The sequence below is a fragment of the Crocodylus siamensis genome, chromosome 1 (genome assembly GCF_052110815.1).
Source record: "Crocodylus siamensis isolate JL-2025a chromosome 1, ASM5211081v1, whole genome shotgun sequence".
Lineage (NCBI taxonomy): Eukaryota > Metazoa > Chordata > Crocodylia > Crocodylidae > Crocodylus > Crocodylus siamensis.
The window spans coordinates 274,535,548-274,555,083 of NC_143395.1; the positions used below are offsets into that span (position 1 = coordinate 274,535,548).

A 19,536-nucleotide genomic window follows, 5' to 3' on the forward strand; every position below is an offset into this window, starting at 1 on the left:
CATGAGGAGATAAGCACAGGCTCAATCTTCTCCCTGCCTGCCTGATCCCCACTCCCCACTGCAAGAAGCAGCACTGTAATATATAAATTAGTTTCTGCAATTGGGTGCTATAAATTCACAGTAGTTATGGAAGGGTGACTTGAGTCCAAAAAGGCTGAGAACCACTGAGATAAGAGAACCCAAAATGAACCGTAACAGCTAAAAAAATTGTCCACCATGAAAATGATGGCTCTCCCACATCTAACAACTTCAAATCTTTTAACTTGGCCTCTCAAGAACAGCACAAGAAATAAGTGTAACCCTTACAACATGCTTTAAAGGTCAATAAAAGGGGCAAATGTTATTCGAAAAGGGCAACATTGATGGAAACAACCTTTCTCCTTTCTCCCTTTTATAAAAGATGGTTGTTAGTTGAGGATCTTGACTCACTGGAGGTAGTGGCACCATACTAAAATAAAAGTAGTCCCTGAAACATCGCATCCCAAATGTTTATGGGGGGTTTTTTAATCCACACACAACACCTTCAATTCCATCAAGAAACCAACTGCAAACCAGAGCAAGTGACACCCATACAGCGTAATCATCTCTTTCTAGCGACTAGACTTCACATAAAATGTTTAAACATCTCATACTGCCTCCTGGTCGATGGACATTTTCTTTTTAGCTTAAGTAGCTTAGCTCGGTCCAAGTTCAGTCCCTACAAAAAACTTTTCAGGCCAGTTAAACTCTGTAACATGCTGTGCTGTGCATGTGAATGCTTCATAAGCAAGCAGCCATCTTCTGTGTTATTGCAACAAGTCAGCAACATTAAAAATGGGGAGGGAGCACTCTAATCAATGGCTGCTCCTTGAATATCCAAGAATAGGTAAGGATCTAAAAATGAGGCACAAAACTACAAAACTAAACAAAAGGCAGGTGCACCCCCTCAACAGAAGCTGGACAATTAGTCTTCCTGTTGCTTTTCTCATTACCTCAGTAGCAGCAGGATTGAATCTCAGCCAACTAGACTTTTAAACTGAGCAACTGCTCAATTGTAATGGCTTAGTGAGACAAGACAGAGACAGAGCTGGGCAACATGGAAAACAGGAGATTTATCTTGTCACTACAGCCCTTATCTTTGTGCTAATCCTCACAACAAAAACACAAAAAAAAGCAACAAGATAGAGCTCCTATTTCCATGACATTGTCCACAAGAAAACCATCTAGGCTGTCCTTTAAGTCCACCCGCATCAAAAAGGACAGAAATCACTCAAGATCCACTCCATCTATCCTGCTAGGGACTACAGACATCTTAATAATATATCATGATCCACCATATCAAGAGGCTAAGCTGTGTATTACTTAGAGCATGCTCCTGTGAGGTAATGAGCATCTTTTGCCATACCTTTCTCCAGTCCCTTAAATACAGGCCTTCGAAATGACGTGCTGCCACTACCCTTTGGGATGAGATACTGATCTAGCTAGTATTTGTGAGGACTTCCCAATTATAAATTTCTGTTTGCCAACCATTTTACCTAGCAGATCCAACAAGCTTGGTTGCAAGCGTATTGTTTCAGAAATCTGGAGGATACAGAAGCAGCCTCTTATAAACAAACATGAATTATTTGCCAAAAGGTTTATAATGCTGTGAGAAAGGGATTTAAAAATCAGAGACCTTTATCAACCTCTGGCATTCTCCTCGATCTGGTGTTCCCAGTTTTCTTGGGAACCAATCCTTCTTATGCCATGGCTCTCAGTCAACCTATAACAACTTCCCCATCCATTTCTGCCAGGTGGATATTTAACTGATCAGCATTTTTTGATCTCTAGGTATTCAGCCTTGAATATCCCCATTTCCAATGCTTCTTGGCTTTGCTGGTTGCCACGAGGCCAGAAAGGATTTTTTCCTCTCCTCCTGCTGGTAGGTGGATCAGTATATTTTTTTTCTTGTCTTCCTTAGAAACACTGGGCATTGGTTGCGGCCACGGTCAGGGATTTTGACTGGGGTGTCCCAATACTCCTGCTGGGACTTAAACCAGGAGCTTTCTGGCTAGAGGGTCTTTCCCCTCTGCTCAGTGTCTGACCGACTGCAATACAGGCATACCTTGGAGATATTGTGGGTTTGGTTCCAGACTACCGCAATAAAGCAAATATCGCAATAAAGTGAGTCACATGAATTTTTTGGTTTCCCAGTGCATATAAGAGTTATGTTTACACTATACTGTAGTCTATTAAGCGTGCAATAGCATTATGTCTAAAAAAAACAATGTACACACCTTAATTAAAAAATACTTTATCGCTAAAAAAAATGCGAAGTGAGCAAATGCTGTTGGAAAAATGGCGCCGATCGACTTGCTCAAGGCAGGGCTGCCACAAACCTTCAATTGTAAAAAACCGCAATATCTGTGAAGCACAATAAAGCGAAGTGCAATAAAACGAGGTATGCCTGTACTTGGGGTCAGGAAAAAATTTTACCCTATGGTCACACTGGTATGGACTGTGGGGGTTTCGGTCTTCCTCTGTAGCAGGAGAAATGGCCCTCTGCATGGGATCTCAAATGCATTTTAATGACCCTGGCAGCAAAAGGATATTAGTTGCCATGGTCCCCCTGCTTTACCTGTGGCAGGTATGTCTCCTAGTGGTTGTATTAGGGTTGACTTTAATTTTACTAATAGATTAGACAATGGATTTGTATAGAATGATTTGGATAGGGATGATTCTACCTCTGGCAGGACACTGGACTAGATGACTTCTGAAGGTCCCTTCCAGCCCTACTTTTCTATAAAAGAACAGTCACCAAGGTTGGGACTTCACCTCTCCAAGCCTATTCACCTGGCCTGGAGGTTCTATTATACTAGAACCTTTTTGGGGTGTTCTTATCTGGACCACTGAGTTACCTTTCCATTGTGTTTTTTTTAACAGCTCCACTTTGATCTGGCTTCATAGCAAGTAACTAATCTAAAGAGGCATGCATTAGATTCAGAAAAAATACTACAGATAGGAGTTGAATATGTGGAGAACTGGAAGTTATCAACTTACTGGACCAATCCTTTAGTTAGTAAGTTTAATATGATCAAGAACCATGAATGAAGGATAGGTGTCTCATAACATGTCATTATTCAACGATGCAGTAACCAAAGACTAATAATTTGGCCATTCAACTATAGAAGTCTTCTCCCACAGAGTGACAAAAAACCAGCACACAAATACTTCTATTATATTCCTTTTAAAACTGAGAGTGCAAATGTGTCTAAGTCCGTATGTGCATGTGAGTGTGTGTGAGGGGAGGGCACACCACAGCTAGGAACACAAAGAAAGAGAAATTAGCCACTAGTATCATTAAGGATTCAGAGGCTGAAAAGGACCAATTGGTGAAATGCAACTGGAATGGCTTTTGAGTTAGTAAACTGAATTCTCTTGCCATTAATAAATGTTTCTTTACTGGAATGTAGAACCTGTTTAGTGTACTTCTGGAAATATCCTAGATCTGCTATGTGAAAGAATGTGCTATCTACGGTAGTATACAAGAGCTATTGTTCTCTTACCCTCCTATTAGTCACAGTAGTCCTTTAACCTACTTGTTATCAATGTTGCCATAAAAAACAGGAGGGAAAGTGTTTAATCAATTCCGATGTTTGAATCAAGACTGCTTTTCATACCTAGCCCGATTAAACTAATGTTGAAAAATCCAGCCATAATCTCCAAGTGTCTCACTCCCTCCTCCAGCTCCTCCACACTCCTCCTGAAAGAATTAAGTTCCTAAATCCCTTAAAGTGTTTTGCAGAACACCTGACAAGTTTGTAGCATAAATTATACTAATATGTGGAGCAGACAGAGGACCAGTCTCTCCAGATAGTTGCTGCAAGAGTGCTGTTAGAGAAGCTTGCCACTAGGTGGCATAAAAGCCAGTAATAGCCTGCTTATATTGACCAAATGGCTACCCCATGATAGACACAGACACACAATATCTACACTGATGTCACTGAAACAATGTTTTTTCCCCCAGAATAATGGTACACAGGATTCTAGTAAGTTACATCAGTGTAAAGGTTCCTTGTGTCCAGAACTTCAGCCCAAACCCTAATGTAGACTAAAGACATAGCAATCCAACACATAATAAATTACAGGGCTAGTGGGCATTTCTCTCTCTTGCATCTTAATGGAAGCTTTTCCCAGCAGATTCCCAAGTGAAAAACCTATGGCCGTAGCCAATCCTGGAACTGGTTCAAGGATCAAGTCAGATCAAACCTGCTCTTGAACCAAATGAGCTGTTAGTTCTCTATTTCACAACTGCAGTTGAGCGACTAACTCATTCTGCCTGAAAATGCTTTAGAGTGATGGAGGAAGCGTTGATGAGATCAGATATATAAAGTTTATGCCACAAAGACTGAAAAGGAAACAGAAACAACATGACAGGGTTGAAAACTGCCTGAGAGTTTTGGGTTTGTCTTGAAAACATTCAGCCTTCCACCTAAACTGCAATAGAAGAACTGCCAGAGAATTGGGCTATACCAATAACCATATTTGGTACTGACAGAATTATTCATGAAATAGTATGCCTGAAACTGAGGTGCATATTCAGTAGAACTCAAAGACTGAGCATGATTCACGGTTGCTGAGTGACAGAGAGAGGACAGAGGTTTGTAGCACTGCTGCTGAGTTTCCCCAAGACCCAGCCGGGAACACATGCGCTCAATTTTATACCACAGTCCTGTAAGATTGTTCAACTAGAACTACAAATTAATATCCAATTTAATAGATCAGATTCAGGAAATGTAACCTTGTGCACAAGTGAAAGGATGCTGTGGATAGGTGAGAGTACAGATGAAGGAAAACAGAGAATTGCTAAGCAACATTACCATACCATTGATGTAGTTTCTTCATGCAGCTGACATATACCATCTTTCACGAAAAGGGCAACCAATTTGAAAAACTATGCTATAGGAACTGCTTTGGAAAATTAATAAATGCTAATGACCATTAGGAAGGAAAATGTCTAGGATCTCATGCAAAATCACCTCTACCTTTGTGTCAGCAAACTCTTGTGGAACAATTTAGCATTTCAGGAGGACTTTAAAAACAGAACAATTTTTTTTCCTTCTTTCCTCAAAGACAGTTTGCAAGGGTAAAATGATTTTTTTCTGCTTTAGTGATGTTATAAAAAATTCAGGCCTAAAACAAATACATTCAGAGGTAGCACTATGCACTGCTACATTGACCTTCCTTTCAAACTAAAAAAAAAAGCAAACATCCCTGTAAATCATTTATCCATCACAAGAATATTTGTCAGCTCCCATTTTGCTTCTCTCTCTTGTTCACTGCTCTACCAAACCACCATTTCAGCTCTCTAAGCATACCGGCTTGTGGGCACACAGAGCTACTACAGCTAGAGCATTCTGATTCCCTTAGCTTGGAAAAAAAAAGTTAACTATCTACAAAAAAAAGTGGGGGGGGAAGGGGCGGGAAAGTCTAGGACACTGTATCCTGCATTTGTAGTATTCATAACAAAGTAGGTGACTCAGCTATCTTAAAGACTGAACACACACTCCACAAAGAACAGGTAGGCTTTTGTCAGATAAAAGTGATCTTTTATTTGTCAAACTTTATTTGTTAAAATAATATTTAAAAGGGTTGGGTTTTTTTGTTTTTTGTTACTGGAAGCTGTACAAGGCCAACATCATGTGCACTGTGCATTGGTAAGTGTCAGATGATTTATGTAGAAGTAATTGGGGTTAAACTATCTGTCACATCAACCTCCTTACATCTGGCCCCATCTCTGGAACCTTGAAACATCTGAAATAAATAAACCCATGCGTTACTTAACAGAGCCTGGGTCTAATTAGGACAGTCTTTAAGTTTCACCTTGCAGCTCTTGGTCCATATCTAGCTTGTCTGGTTTTCTGGTACCTAAACGGAAAAAAAAATCCCCTTCCTAGCAAGGGTTTTAACCCTCTGACCAACAAGCAACAGTTACCTTCTTATCTCTGGCTGTCTTCCATGCTAAAAATAAGAATGCTGCTGATATTCCATGACATGACAGCCTCTACTTCCCTTTTCTGTTGGCTTGTATCACTGACTACATGAGAGACCAAGAAGTCCTATTTGCTGACTGCCTCTTTTTTACATTATTACTGATGGTGTGCAATAGTTATGCTTATGATTGTGCTAAAACATTTCACAAAGCCAAAGTGGGAGACAGTCCCTGCCCTAAAATACTTAAATCTAAGGTCTCTCCTTGCAAGGGTTACTACGCTCAAACTAGCCTAGCTCTAGCAAGAGCAGTGACACTATGAAAAAATTTTTGAGCTGTACTGGGCCACTTGATTCGCAGTACAGGCTACAGACAAATAGATGTTTTGCAGCACAGGCCCACACAATACCCTGCAAAAGCCAACATACCCTGCAAAATAGTATTTCTCAGCAACAAAATGCACCCCTTGAATGGGAATAACACTCTTCCCTGGAAATATTGCTGAGGTATGAGACACATGTAGAAAAATAAGTATCCTTTGCGTTTAGCTTTTCAATGACCCACACAAGCAGACACAGCTAAAACTCACCAAATGTAATGGGTAATTTCCAGACCAAGAAAGTTTCTTCTCAGGATGGCTGTTTGCCCCAGAATATTTATATCCAGGCTTTTGCCTCAAGGCTCTGCATCTTGGGCAAGCTTGTGTAGATGTGGCCACAGAGGAAGCAGACTAGCATAGACATTGGATTAGCGGTAGATAAACTATAGTAGTACAAGCTGCTGTGTACCCATGATGTTAGCCAGCTTGAGTGTCCACTGTGTTGGAATTTCAAACCATATCCCCATAACAGACCAGCTGGCTCTAGTTTAAAGTACTAGATAACTTGAGCTAGAGACTTCTGCATGTGGAATGGAGCTGGATGAAGGGATGGGGGAAAAACAACCAAATAACCAACTCCCCCATCCCAAAAACCTTGTATTACAGTTTGCAAGACCAATGCAGCAAATGGAAGCCTTTAATTGATAAGAATGGGAGAACTGAGGTCCAGAAACGGGAAATGGAAGATACCTGATGCCCGACAATGAGATTGACAGATATAGAAACTGAACTTGCATCTCCTGAATCCCAGACTAATACACCTTAACCATCAGACCTACTTTCTTCACTTCCCATGAATGTACCTTTCCCCATCCCCATGTCACATTACTGGGGGTCCTAATCAAGTGCGGGTTTCAAATGCTCTCTTCATGGCAGATCCCAATGCCTTGAAGCTGTATCACGTTCAGTTGGTCACAGACCCCATGCCTCTTTTTAGCCATTGCGATTGGCACTATCCTAGTGGCTATTTTTTTAATGCAATATGACTATTTTAAAAGTGTCTATCACTTGCATTCTAGATCCCCCACCCCCCAAGACTTAAAAACTCTTTCTGGTAGGTCTTTATGTACTAAAACCCAGAGAGCTGTTCTGGAACTCTTCTAGAATTTGACATACACATGGAAACAAAGTGTCATTCAACATTAATTTTAGCATTTAACCCATCTTCAAATTCTGCTTCCTTCATACTACATGGTGAAACGGATTTAGCTGTCTCAGTGTCACAGAGATGGCTGAGCTTTGTCCTTCCTGTTACAGTGACACACTATTGATCAGAGACATCAAAGAAAAAAATATTGAGAGTGCAGGAGATAACAAATGAGCTGCATTGGTAAAGATATATAGGCAAATTTGCACATTACTTGTATCTTGTTGGAACAGATCCTCCAGTACATCTGGCCCATTGTATCTGTAGCTTTTTAGTGGTACCATTAATGGACAGAATGGGAGGAAACAATTTCCCAAATTTACATAGACAGAGAGAGAAAAATATGGAATCACACTGATTTTATTCCCTCTATTTATGCTGGAAATGCTCCCTTCAGTGATATTGAAACAGACTCATCAACTGCCAATGGAAAATATATGTTGTTACTGTCAAGTTTATTGTAGCAAAATTATTTTGCTAGAGGATTTGATGCACTAGAGGGGACTTGCAGAAAAAATAAATGTGTTAAATGTTGACTAAAAATATTCTTGGAGAAGCAAACCAACTTCAGTTCTATTCATAATATATTTTCTTAAAAGGATAAATTACAATTTTACCTCATTGTGCTTTTCTGCATCTTGTGTTCTAAATATGCTTGTATATAAAAACACATTTCCTACTGAGAACAATATCTAATCAAACCACAAGGTAAACACCAGCAAACAAACCCCCGAAGAAACAATTTCTTAAGAAAAAGATATCAAAAACATGGTGACCTGCATCAATTTATTTCTTTGCCTACATGCCACCATCACTGAGAATGTCATTTGGTTGGTCTACAACTTCTTGAGTAAAATATTTACATACACTTAAATATCCAAGATGATGTACATCCAAAACACACACCACTGACACGAACGGCACATAACCTATAATTACCTAGTCCAGAAGAAACAATTAACTCCAACCAGTATAGATGCAAAGAGCACAGGTGACAATTTATCTTCCTGGCAACCTTCATTATGACTCTGAACAACAAAACCAGGAATCACTTCAACTTTGGGAGCATAATTCTTCCCTATATTGCACTACCAACTATGAAAAATAACTGCATTACTGCCAACCTTTACATGCATCATACATTTTTAATTTTCTGCTTCCAAGTTCTTCCTTTATTTCACTGTTCCAAGTGCTTAAACCTCTGTAAACCAGAAAAGGTTCGTTTACTGGAAAAGCTGGACTACCTCATCTGAACAGCACCTCACTGCTGACACACAACCCCTCTCCCCAAGTATTATTTTTAAAAGTTTTTCTAAGGGAAGTGCTTTGTGGGTATTTACATGCTCTTCACCCTTATCAGCTTCTTTTTTCATCGTTTCTACACCATCTCTCCCTAACTGTGTCCAAAACCCGCTCCCGGGACATCTACAATTGAAACACAAAGCAGCAGCTGTTTGGCAACAATTTCTCGCCCTAAACAGGAACTGTGATGGGATTTCATTTCACCAAATGGGCAAGACCTCATTCAGTGCTATGCAAAATAACAGTCACAGCTTATATATATAAGCTATGACTATTACACACACACATTTTATTTATATACATACACACACACACACAGAGTTATATATGATATACCCTGATTATATATGCATACATATAACAGTATACACTATATATAATATGTATATGCATGTGAGTATATACTAATTGCATATATATGCATTGTAATCAGTATACACACAAGCACATATATACATATATATAAACTATATACACAGGTATGTGTATCCTGTTTTTATACATACACATATATACACACACACACACACACACATACATATATATGCATTCTATATATACACACACATATACACAGTGTTATACAGGGGCATGCATGTAGGTGTACACATACACTCCTATGCCAGCACATCATTGCATGCCCATCACTGCAGACGCATGTGGTGTGCGTGTGTATGTATATACACGTATGCAGTGATGCCCGGTGGGTGTGTACATACACACGCACACATCACTGCATACGTGTACATACACACGCACACGTTTACACGCACACGCACACACACTATATCTGACAGACAGGCACGCGCAGCCACACGTCCGTCCCCATCCGCACCTACCCCCGGGCGAGGCGCGGGCGGCGGGCGCGGGCGAGGCCGGGTGCGGGGCCGCCCGGCGTTCCCCCCCCCGCCCGGCGCTCGCGCCACCTGCGCCTCCGCGTCCCCCCCCGCCGCGGCCCGCGGGAAGCCACAAAGCGCAGCGCCGGGTGGGGCTCCACGGCCAAGTTCACCTCCAGCCGCAGGGCCCCGCGGGGGCGGGGGGCGCCCTCAGCTTTGTTCCCGGGGACGGAGCCAGCCGCCTCCCTCCCCCGGCCCTGCGCTGCAGCGGCAGCGGCAGGGCTCGGCCGCTGTCACCCGGCTGCAACCTGCCCCGCCCGCCGCCCGCCGCCCGCGGCAATGGCCTTCACCTTGCAGCCGGGCTCTGGGCGCGTGGCAGGGGCAGCCCGCAGCGCCTAGCGCGGCTCCATGCCCCGCCGTCGGGCTGCGGCTGCCCCGCTCCGCGCTGTCAGGACGTGCCCTCCGCCTCCGCCTCCTCTGCCGCTGTCTGCGGCTCCGGCCCCTCCTCCTGCTCCTGCGGGGCTGGGGAGGGCCAGCCCCGCCTCCCGGGCGTGCCCATGCCGGGGGTGGTGCCGCCCCGCCCCTTCCCGAGCCCACCCCTGCCAACGGCCGCTGGGCGCATGTCCGCGGGCCCAGGGCGAAGGACGGCGCAGGTGGAGGGCGGCGGTGTGGGAGGAGAAGCAGGTGGGGAGGGAAAGGCTCCGACCCACCCCGGGGGACACTGCACAGGCAGGGCTAGGTGCTGCCGCCTCCGCAAGCTGCCTGCCCCGTGTCGTGGGGCAAACGAGTGATAAAAAATGAGGCCTCTTGAAGGCTCCGATCTAGGTAGTGGCGGCTTAACCTGGCAGGAGAAAGACCGTGTATCTGTGTCCAAGAAGGCAGGTTTCCTGAAGCGCTCCGCAGGAGAATTGCTCTTCTGGGGTGGTTCATGTACCCGCCAGCCGGGGTGCAGCAGCTTTAAGGCCAGTTTATGGAAATGGGGGGCTCCTCCCTTACTTTGCTGCAAGCGCCTTAGGGCTAAGGGCAAGCAAAACTGGGGAGCATCCGAAGCCCAAGTAGGATGCCCGCCAAAGGTTTTGGAAACATCTGAAGCCCCAGGTGCGAGTAGGGCCACTTCTGGTTCTGGACTCTTGGATCTGGAATTGGGTTTGGCTAATTTGGCCTCAGATTCAAATTATGTTTAAAAAAAAAAAGAAGGGTCAGAAGGGACCTCAGGAGGTGAGGCAAGACCATCCCAACCTGCTGGAGGCAAGACCTGCTCCAGCCCTTTATTATCCTTCTCATGAGAGAGCTTTCCCTCATGTCTAACCCAGTATTTCCCAACCTTTTCCAGCCCAAGGCACACTTACATTAATACAAATTTTCCACAGCACACCTGCTGAAGCATTCCCCATCCTCATACTTACTGTAGCTCATTGCCATGGCAAAATTCTGCCTCACACCTGTTCATTTCTGACAGCAGGCTTTTGTGCTGCGGCACACTGTTTGGGAAACACTGGTCTGATCTAATCTTCCCTTGGTGCAACTTGAGACCATTGCTCCTTGTTCTGTCATCTGTCACCACTGAGAACAGCTTAGCTCCTTGCCTGGAATGACAGGGGCAGGGCAATGAGTCCCGATGCTGGCAGCCTCATGACAGCAACCCTGAAACTTGCCTGTTGCCCCCCAGGTGCTCCCCTTTGGCCAATAGTTTAGATAAGGGATTCTCAAATGGGGCAGAGCTGGGGGGCGAGAGCCTTTTAAGGGCACGGCAGGGTGCCGTGCAATGTGAGGTACGCACACACACAAGATGAAGCCAGAGATTTCAAATAGGAATCTGACCTTAAAACTGGCACCTTACTGTGAAATGCAATTCTGCAAAAGGTTTTATGTTTAATAACCCAGATAAACCCAGCGATTTCAAATAGGAATCCATACCGTCAGAAATATGTCTGCCCTGTTGTGGTCTTCCTGAGCTCTTTGCAACGAAACAGTCACTCTCTTCTTTTTCAGTAGCTGAAAACCAAATGAAAGCAAAGAACTGGCATTATCCTGTAGGTACCTTGAAGTTGAGACCCACTGGCACAGACATTGTGTCCTCTCTGTTTTGCCCCTGACATCTTGTCTCGTATCTCTTCTAACTATTAGGATGGTTTATTAACAAGCATCACAGTACCAAACAAACTTTGCTTTTTACATTTCCCCTGTCCAAAATGCAACCATATCCTTTTATATTCTTTCTGGTCCCCTGCTGCTGTTTTTCCTCCGCATCTTTGTTGGCCCCTGCAACTCCCATAGCTCATGCCCAAGTTTTACTGCATCCATCCCCCTTTTGAAGTGTTTTTGAGGATGGTGCACAGTCTTCCCGACTTCAGATTTTAGGATGGTTTGGCTTGTTGGACAGTTCAGTGCATTAAAGTATATCCGCTTCCCAAATGACATCATATGGCCTCACAAAAGATTAATGTAATTCCATCTGGATTTCTGTTGATATTAACAAGCTGCTCAAGATTTCCTCTTGTGGTTTAATACACTTTAGAACATTTGATGGGACCTGGATCAAACAGATTACGAATTAAGAAATCCTGAAATGCGTGTACTCATAGCATGTCAAGAATTGGTGAGGAAAACTCACCAGGTCAACCCTCTAGTCCATCTCCCAAACAATGCTGAAGTGTCCCTAACAGTATATCCTGTAGTCATTTATTCTGTTCTGTTTCAAATACTCCAAATTTGTGGTTTCCTCTCCTTGCCTTAGAAATCTAGGTCAAATCTCCCTGACAGTAACTACAGTAGCTTCTTATGATTTATCACCTAGTTCTGTGGTTTTCCAAGCCACTATTGCCTGGATGCAGCTGCAAATCCATTTCCTATTTAGAAATATGGGATGGATAAGGTGCTTTTAAGTTTTTCTAATGTGTTCATCCCCAGGGGCAAGACCCTGCCACCAACAAACCCAAATTCTGTGGCATGTTTTCTCGAGCAGTGCCCTGATGCAGTCAAAAGGAGGGTTAGAGCACATTCATTGAAATTGAAAATGGTGGATCTTAATTATTGAAACAGGCAAATAAATAATGGAGTCAGTGAGAGCCCCTATCATTTCACCTGATACTGAATTTTTTTTGCACTACTTTTTAAATTTCAGAAATCTGCAGAATTTCATACAGAAAATGCAGAATGGCTCTATGGAAGTGATCTGTGGGAATAAACTGGAGGATGTTGTGTAGGACAGTTGAATAGCAGATACTTGGGGCATCTGGCACAAGGGAGGGCAGCTTAGGGCTATCTTTGCAGGGCTGATCAGCAGTACTACAGAAATGTATGTAAACTGGCATCCTTGAAGTTCAGAATTAACACACCATGAAGATGAAAGCCAGCTGTTGTTTCAAGATTGTTAGTTTTCTTAGGACTGTATTTTTTTACAGACTTTTCTGGATTCACATTTCCAAAGCTCCCCCCTCCCTCTCAACTGGACATAGTGGAATAGAATCATTATTAAAAACAAAAAAACCTTAGATTCTTTCTGGAGCACAATTCTGTGCAAGGGATGGATATAGAACACATGCCCTGGCTATGGATCAAGGAACATATATAAGGGGGCTTACTGCCGATGATCACTTCTGTATTTTTAGATGTATTGTACAGCGTCTGGATAGGCAAGTTTTCATTCTTCAGTATTTTGAGACTATTACAACTCTAATTTAAAGGAGAAGAAGCCCTAGAATTACAATACATTTTATGGACAATTAGATATTTGTATATTATAATATATAACTAATATACTTTTGCAGAACTGTTTCACAGTATCATGCCAATTTTAAGGACACATTCTGCATCATTATGAAAGATTCTGTTGTTTTTCAGATATTTGGAATAATAGATGAGGATGTTTGTAGTGATGGCATAAAATGCAGGAACCTATTATTCAAATGCACAAGCTGCTTGATATTGTCAGTGGGACAGTAGCAATGTTACATGGACCACATATCATGGAAGTTTGCAGGGTCACAGCCTACTGGTAAAAACCCTTATGACCCATGGAGTCACCAAGGATGTTGTTGCTCACATATTTCTATCACACTTCTAAAATATGCCAGAAATAATCAAATCTAGTTGTAGCCTGGGGACAGAGACCTTAATTTAAAATCAATCAAAATCCCTGCATCAATGACAGCTGATCGCCCTGTTCACATGTCTCTAGACTGATGCTGTCTCAGGCCTGCCACAGTCAATGTCACTAAACAAGTTGGTAGGTGTTATGTCATCTTGTGTCTCCCTTGAGGAGAGAGAGATAGTGTGGCCTCAAGCACTTCGCTGTGTTACTGAGAGAGGACTTATTTTTATGTATTCATTTCTATGGGTCAGTAGGTGGGCCTCAGCAGATCCACCTCATCTATCTATATCTATATGATTTCCTAAAGTACCTATCAGCTTAACAGCTTAAGCACTGACACTGCTACAACAGACTCCCGTTTCTGTCAGAACTGACCTTTTTTGGTTGCTGTGCAAAGGACAAACAAAGGCCCTCAAATCGGCAAACACTTCCATGCACGAATAACTTCAGTGGTGTGATTCACACCCATTAATCTTCACAGGTCTGGGCCCCAGTACTGTTTTTGCTGCCTTAATGAATTTGTATATCTTTAGGTGACAAAAGGAAAAGCTACAAAATGCTTCCAGTTCCTGCATCAGTACTCTACATGTTTTCTAGTGTGGGTGTGCACTTCTAGACTGAGAAGCAGGACTTTAGTCTGCCCTTGTTTTAAAAGTGAAATAGGAACAGTAATTTTTCATATGTATATGTTACATAGATTGTGTGTGCTATTTTTAGTGTAATCATAATGACTGACTCATTATTTCCAATTACAAAGCACTAAAAGTATTCAGAGACATAGTTAGCTGTGTTGGTCTGAAGTTAGGCAGATGGCAGGGTGAGGTGGCACCTTATTAGAGACCAACTCATTCAGAGTAACATGAGCTTTCATAGGCTACAGCCCCCCTTGTCAGATGCTCCAAATGGACTATGAATTAAAGTATTCAGTTAGGTCAGTAATCTCTGTCTTACTCTTGATCTCGTAGAAACACTATATGATAGTAAAAGAACTTCTGTCAGGTGTTGTTATTAATTCAGCAATCTAAGATGGACAAGACTTAAATTGAATTCATGAATTATAACCACTGGTTATGCTACAAACTATGGGGGGGTTCAGAACACAGTGTATGCATATTATCTGTTTTAAATTTTCCAGTGGTGCAAAAGGGCTTGTAGTCTATATGATGACAATTCTGAACAGATGCAAGATTTGTAGTGACAGAAATAATTTTCAGTTTTTGATCCAACAAGGAATAGACAGCAAGAAGCCAGCAGCATGAACCAATTGAGTAGTAAGGCACTTTAAAAATTATTTAAGGCATTGTATATTATAAAGAAATGCAAAGCTATCCTTCTATTAGTTGAGCTTTCACAAGGTCATCATCCATTTGATCTTCAGAGTTTGTTTCATCACTGTAGTTTTTCACTGGAATTATCATTACTGTTTTACAAGGTTTTAGTGACATAAAATACAACGAAGATGGGATTTGTAAATTATGATGTCAAAATAAAATATCTTGTTCTCAACAAGTGATATCATTTCAGTAGATTCATTTTTAACTTGTTTTTTAAGATTAGCTATGAAATTAATGGGCAGTGTTTTACTGGTTTTCTTCTTACATATTTTAAAACTATTTTGTTTCTGAAACCCGTAAAGTTGTAGACATTGCATATGGGAACAACCAGAATTTATAATAAACACTATCAAGAATAGGGACATGAAATAATTGTGTCTCACCTCTCCCAATCATTATTTTTTTAAAAAATAAATTTAATGTCTTTTTATGGAATGCTCCTTTGGATTTGGGATCATACTGCATCCCATATTACAGCAGTTATCCGAGGCTATCATGAAAATCACAGGTAAACCAGGTAGATTAGTATGTATTTTTAAAAAAGGCTAAATGTGGGGAGGTTAATAACAAGTACGTTTGTTGGATAAAAATAAAGCACAACATCTTGTTGCTTTTTCAGCTCATTCTGAGCACTTTATTGTGCTGTTTTCCAAGGAGCTTCATAATGGACCCCATGCTAGTTCACGAATGGATATTGGTAACATCTAATATTGGTAGCATCTAAGAGGATTAGTCGTCTAAAAGATATACAGCTGAAGCCAATTTATTGTCACAGGTAAAAATTACACAGTACTGGACTCAAAACAGGTATAACCTGCCTTAAGGAACTTCAGTCAAGCTGTGCTTGAATCTAGCAGACTTTCTTTAATATAGTTCCCTAAGCTTGATTGTTTGATGGCGTTTCAAGTCCTCAAACAACTGTGTAGTTCTTATTTTGACCAAGAACAGCAAAAAAATTGCTCCTGTGTCTAACATGATATTGTCTATCATATGGGAGAGGCTTAGCATGATACCTTTATAAATAAGATCTGGTTAAAAAATTCCAAACTGATAAAAGTCCAAAACATGTTGGGTGAACCACAAAAAAAATCTTTCATCTCTACCTGGTCTAAGACTGTTTTACAGTATAGCAAACATTAGACATTTTATTTATTTAGCTTTTTAAACTGTGTTGATGACAACGGACTTTGAATGACTTACAAAAACTTCCATTTATATGTTACAACTATCTTGAATACCTTAAGTTTTTTTGTCTTCCTAATATCTTGGGGGGGCAAGGAGGAATTAAGTCAAATGAATAGGTTTTGTATTTTGTGTGGGAAATCAACCTGATCAGTGCTTTTTATGACATGCTTAGGAGTAAGTTGCACAGTCTCAAGCAGCCAACTGAGAAGATAGAAACGTTGGCAGTAACCATTCCATGAGTTTAATCACATATTTGTAATTCGTGTTATAAAAGAGGTGGGAAATGCATTTATTGCACTGGGGAAATGGATGTAGCACCAGAAAAATCTCAGGCCAATATGTGACTAAAAAGGCAAGCTGAACTTGATGTAGTCCTCCAGCAGCATTCAGACACTTTTGCATTCCTTTGATCACAGGGCAGTCTTATAAAAATATCTCAGTAATGAAAAATCTATTAAGGTGAGTTTCACTAGAATGCCGTAAGCCCACCAAGTCAGTATGCTGTTCATCTCAAAGAAGGCCCAAGGCCAAAATGACAATCTCTGTACTCTTGCTTCACCACTTAGTAGTGAATAATGCATTAGTTTTGCTTTAAGCATCTTTAAAAAAATACATTTTAGCTGGAATTATTAGCTTTCTTGTAGCATGCATGGCTGAACTGAGGTCACAATAAGATCCCATCTACTGCCAATGCCTTAGATGGCTGGTGCAGAATGGTATCAAAAGCAGTTCAGCTTGTGGGAATGGCTGTAGGATCTCAGTGTCTCCAGGCTTACAGGGCATGATCCAAAGCTCATGGAGGTCAATGGGCATCTTCCAGTAGTTTTTGGATTAGGCCAATAGAGAACAGAAGAAACTATAAGACTCTTTCTGCTATTACATCATGGGAAGATTTCTCTATTCTCTGCCTAACAGACTGCACCATTGTCTCATGACCAAAGTCCTGAGATGCTCTTTCCTAGGTAAGTGACACTGACTCATGTGAGTTACACTATTAAGAACAACCACAGTCCTATTAATATTTATTTGCAGAGCAACTGTTCCCCATTTTAGCACCCTGGACCACTATTCATCATTTCAGGGGGTGCTCTTAAAGGTGTAAGCCCTGATGCTGTCCAACTGCTTGTTGGGGTTAGGATAGATAGCAGGAAACCTCCTCTATAACACTTAGGACCAGACCCAATTTCACCTGTTAGGCACCTAAGTTGATTTAGGAACTATAGTGTGATCTCATACCACCTTGCTCAGGCCCCCAAAACAATGAGCACAAAAGGTAGGTGGATTTTCCTCTTAACTTGCTGCTTTTTCGGGACTTCTCTTAATACTAATGTGATAGTATGGTACAAAAGTAGGCATGGTACCATTTTGTCAGGCACTTGAGCAGGGTGGAATAGCATCGCACTTAGGCATGTTCCAGTAGGTGGAATAGTATCTGGTCCTTAGTCCTTTGTATGGTCTGTGGTGACCTGTGCCTAACACTGGTCACCAGACATGGCAGTAACAGGTACAGGTACAGCACTGGCTTAGGGATCATAAATTATTATTGATCTCTAAAACAGCAGCATTTGCTCCTTCAGTGATTGTGATGGTCTAAAAAGAGAGTTAACCTGAAAGAAGCTATTAAGATGAGGCTGTTTGAAGTACTAGGCACCATTTGCAAAAGAGCAATTGTTTCCAGTCCCCAGCTCTGATTTAAGTTTATGTAGCTATTCTTAGTGCAATGCAGCCAGCTGTTGAATCTTAAATAGCAACTAATACATGTAACACACTCTCTATATTAACATTTGAAAGGGACAGTTTCTTGGGAAGATGGAAGTTTGACAGGATATGAATATGTCTGAGGCTGCATTAGAGACTAATTCAGCAGGTCTCTTTCTGAAAGAGATGAAGAAGCAGGAGAGAATGAAGAAGGAGAGAAACTCTTCAGATTTGAGCTGATTGTTAATTCTGATGAAAAGCCCTTATTTTTTTTCAATGATTGTTAATTACCTCCAGAAATTTGCATTTTTTCCCCCAGAAATGCTCTTCAGATGTCAATAGAGAAAGGGTGCGTTCTCCAGTAGGTGGGGATGAATACCAGGTCATTTTGACCAGCTGGGTTTTCTCCTGTGATATCTGGCTCATGAGACAGGGTTAATATGACATATTCCTTTTAAAATGAGAGCTAGAGAAGTCTTTTCTCTTGAATTTACAAACCACAATTCAATTGCAGTCCTTTAGGAATGAATGCTGGAATAGTATAGTGCTTTCATCCAAGATACAAGTTCACTGGGTCCAAAGAAATGTCCAGAGAATATTGCAAAAAGAGGATCGGGTGCCTATAGTAGAGATTTGGAAAGAAAATTTAGGAAGGCTACTTAGCCACACTGAAGTAGAATTAGTTGATGATTCAGATCAAATGTATTTTGTCTTAGGTCATAGGCAAAAACAGTTTGAACCAAAAACTACAACTATACATGTAGGGCCAACCTTTGGGGATGGAGTGAATTGGGGTGATCACCCTGGGCCCTGCACTTTGCGGGAGCCCACAGAGCAGCTGCAACCCTACCTCTCGCGGTGTTAAAGGGGCCTCACACAGACTGATTTGTCCCGGGCCTCACACCTCCATACAGTCATCTCTGTATACATGGTATCCACAGAAAAAAGTGCTAACTCATACCCCTGCTTAAAATTGGGTCACACGTAGGATATTTTTTTTTGAATCTCCTATATTTAATGGTGTTCCTAATCTGCTTTCATCATTTTATACTGCATTACTGGATAATGCCTGTTCCATTCCTCAAGAAATTATTTCCAGTATCTATAATTTTATACCATTCACTCTCTCTTTATGGATAAAAAATACTAGAAGGCAATGCCTTTATTTGTTTATTGACGTATCAGATTCTTGATTTGTAATTGAAAGAGAAAAGATTTTGGGTTGGTTTACAAACCCAGATAAGATGGTAAATAAAAATGGCACAAGATACTAGATGAAATGGAGGGAAATCAGTGAGAGGCACAAAGAGGAGAGAGGATATAGCTGCTTCTATCACAGTAGCAAAGAGAAAGTGCAGCAGTTCTGAAGAGAGTCAGCAAGATGGATAGGTTAAAGAGGCAGATTTCCAGAAAACAACCTAGTAGTGAGACAGCTCTCAGCCACTGCACAGAGAAGCCAGCTGCAGTCAATCAAAAACCAGTAGGTCAGCCAGCTCACAAGTTTGCCCACTATTCATGGTACAAGCCAAACATCTTGTGGGAAGCTATTCTGCGCAACACCTGAGCAAGAGGCTGGGATCAGCCAAGAGACTTTGCCAGTCCAAATTGTGAC

At 41.6% G+C, this 19,536-nt stretch overlaps 1 protein-coding gene across 1 annotated transcript in view; it reads right to left on the reverse strand.

Annotated features, from left to right (window-relative positions):
• The window catches only part of RAI2 (retinoic acid induced 2), a 69,826-nt gene extending 59,726 nt beyond the window's left edge, over positions 1-10,100 (reverse strand). The window contains exon 1 of the mRNA XM_090062907.1: positions 9,965-10,100. The gene's annotated coding sequence lies outside the window, so the exon portion shown is untranslated. The remainder of the gene's footprint in view (positions 1-9,964) is intronic.
• Between the last annotated feature and the right edge of the window lie 9,436 nt (positions 10,101-19,536).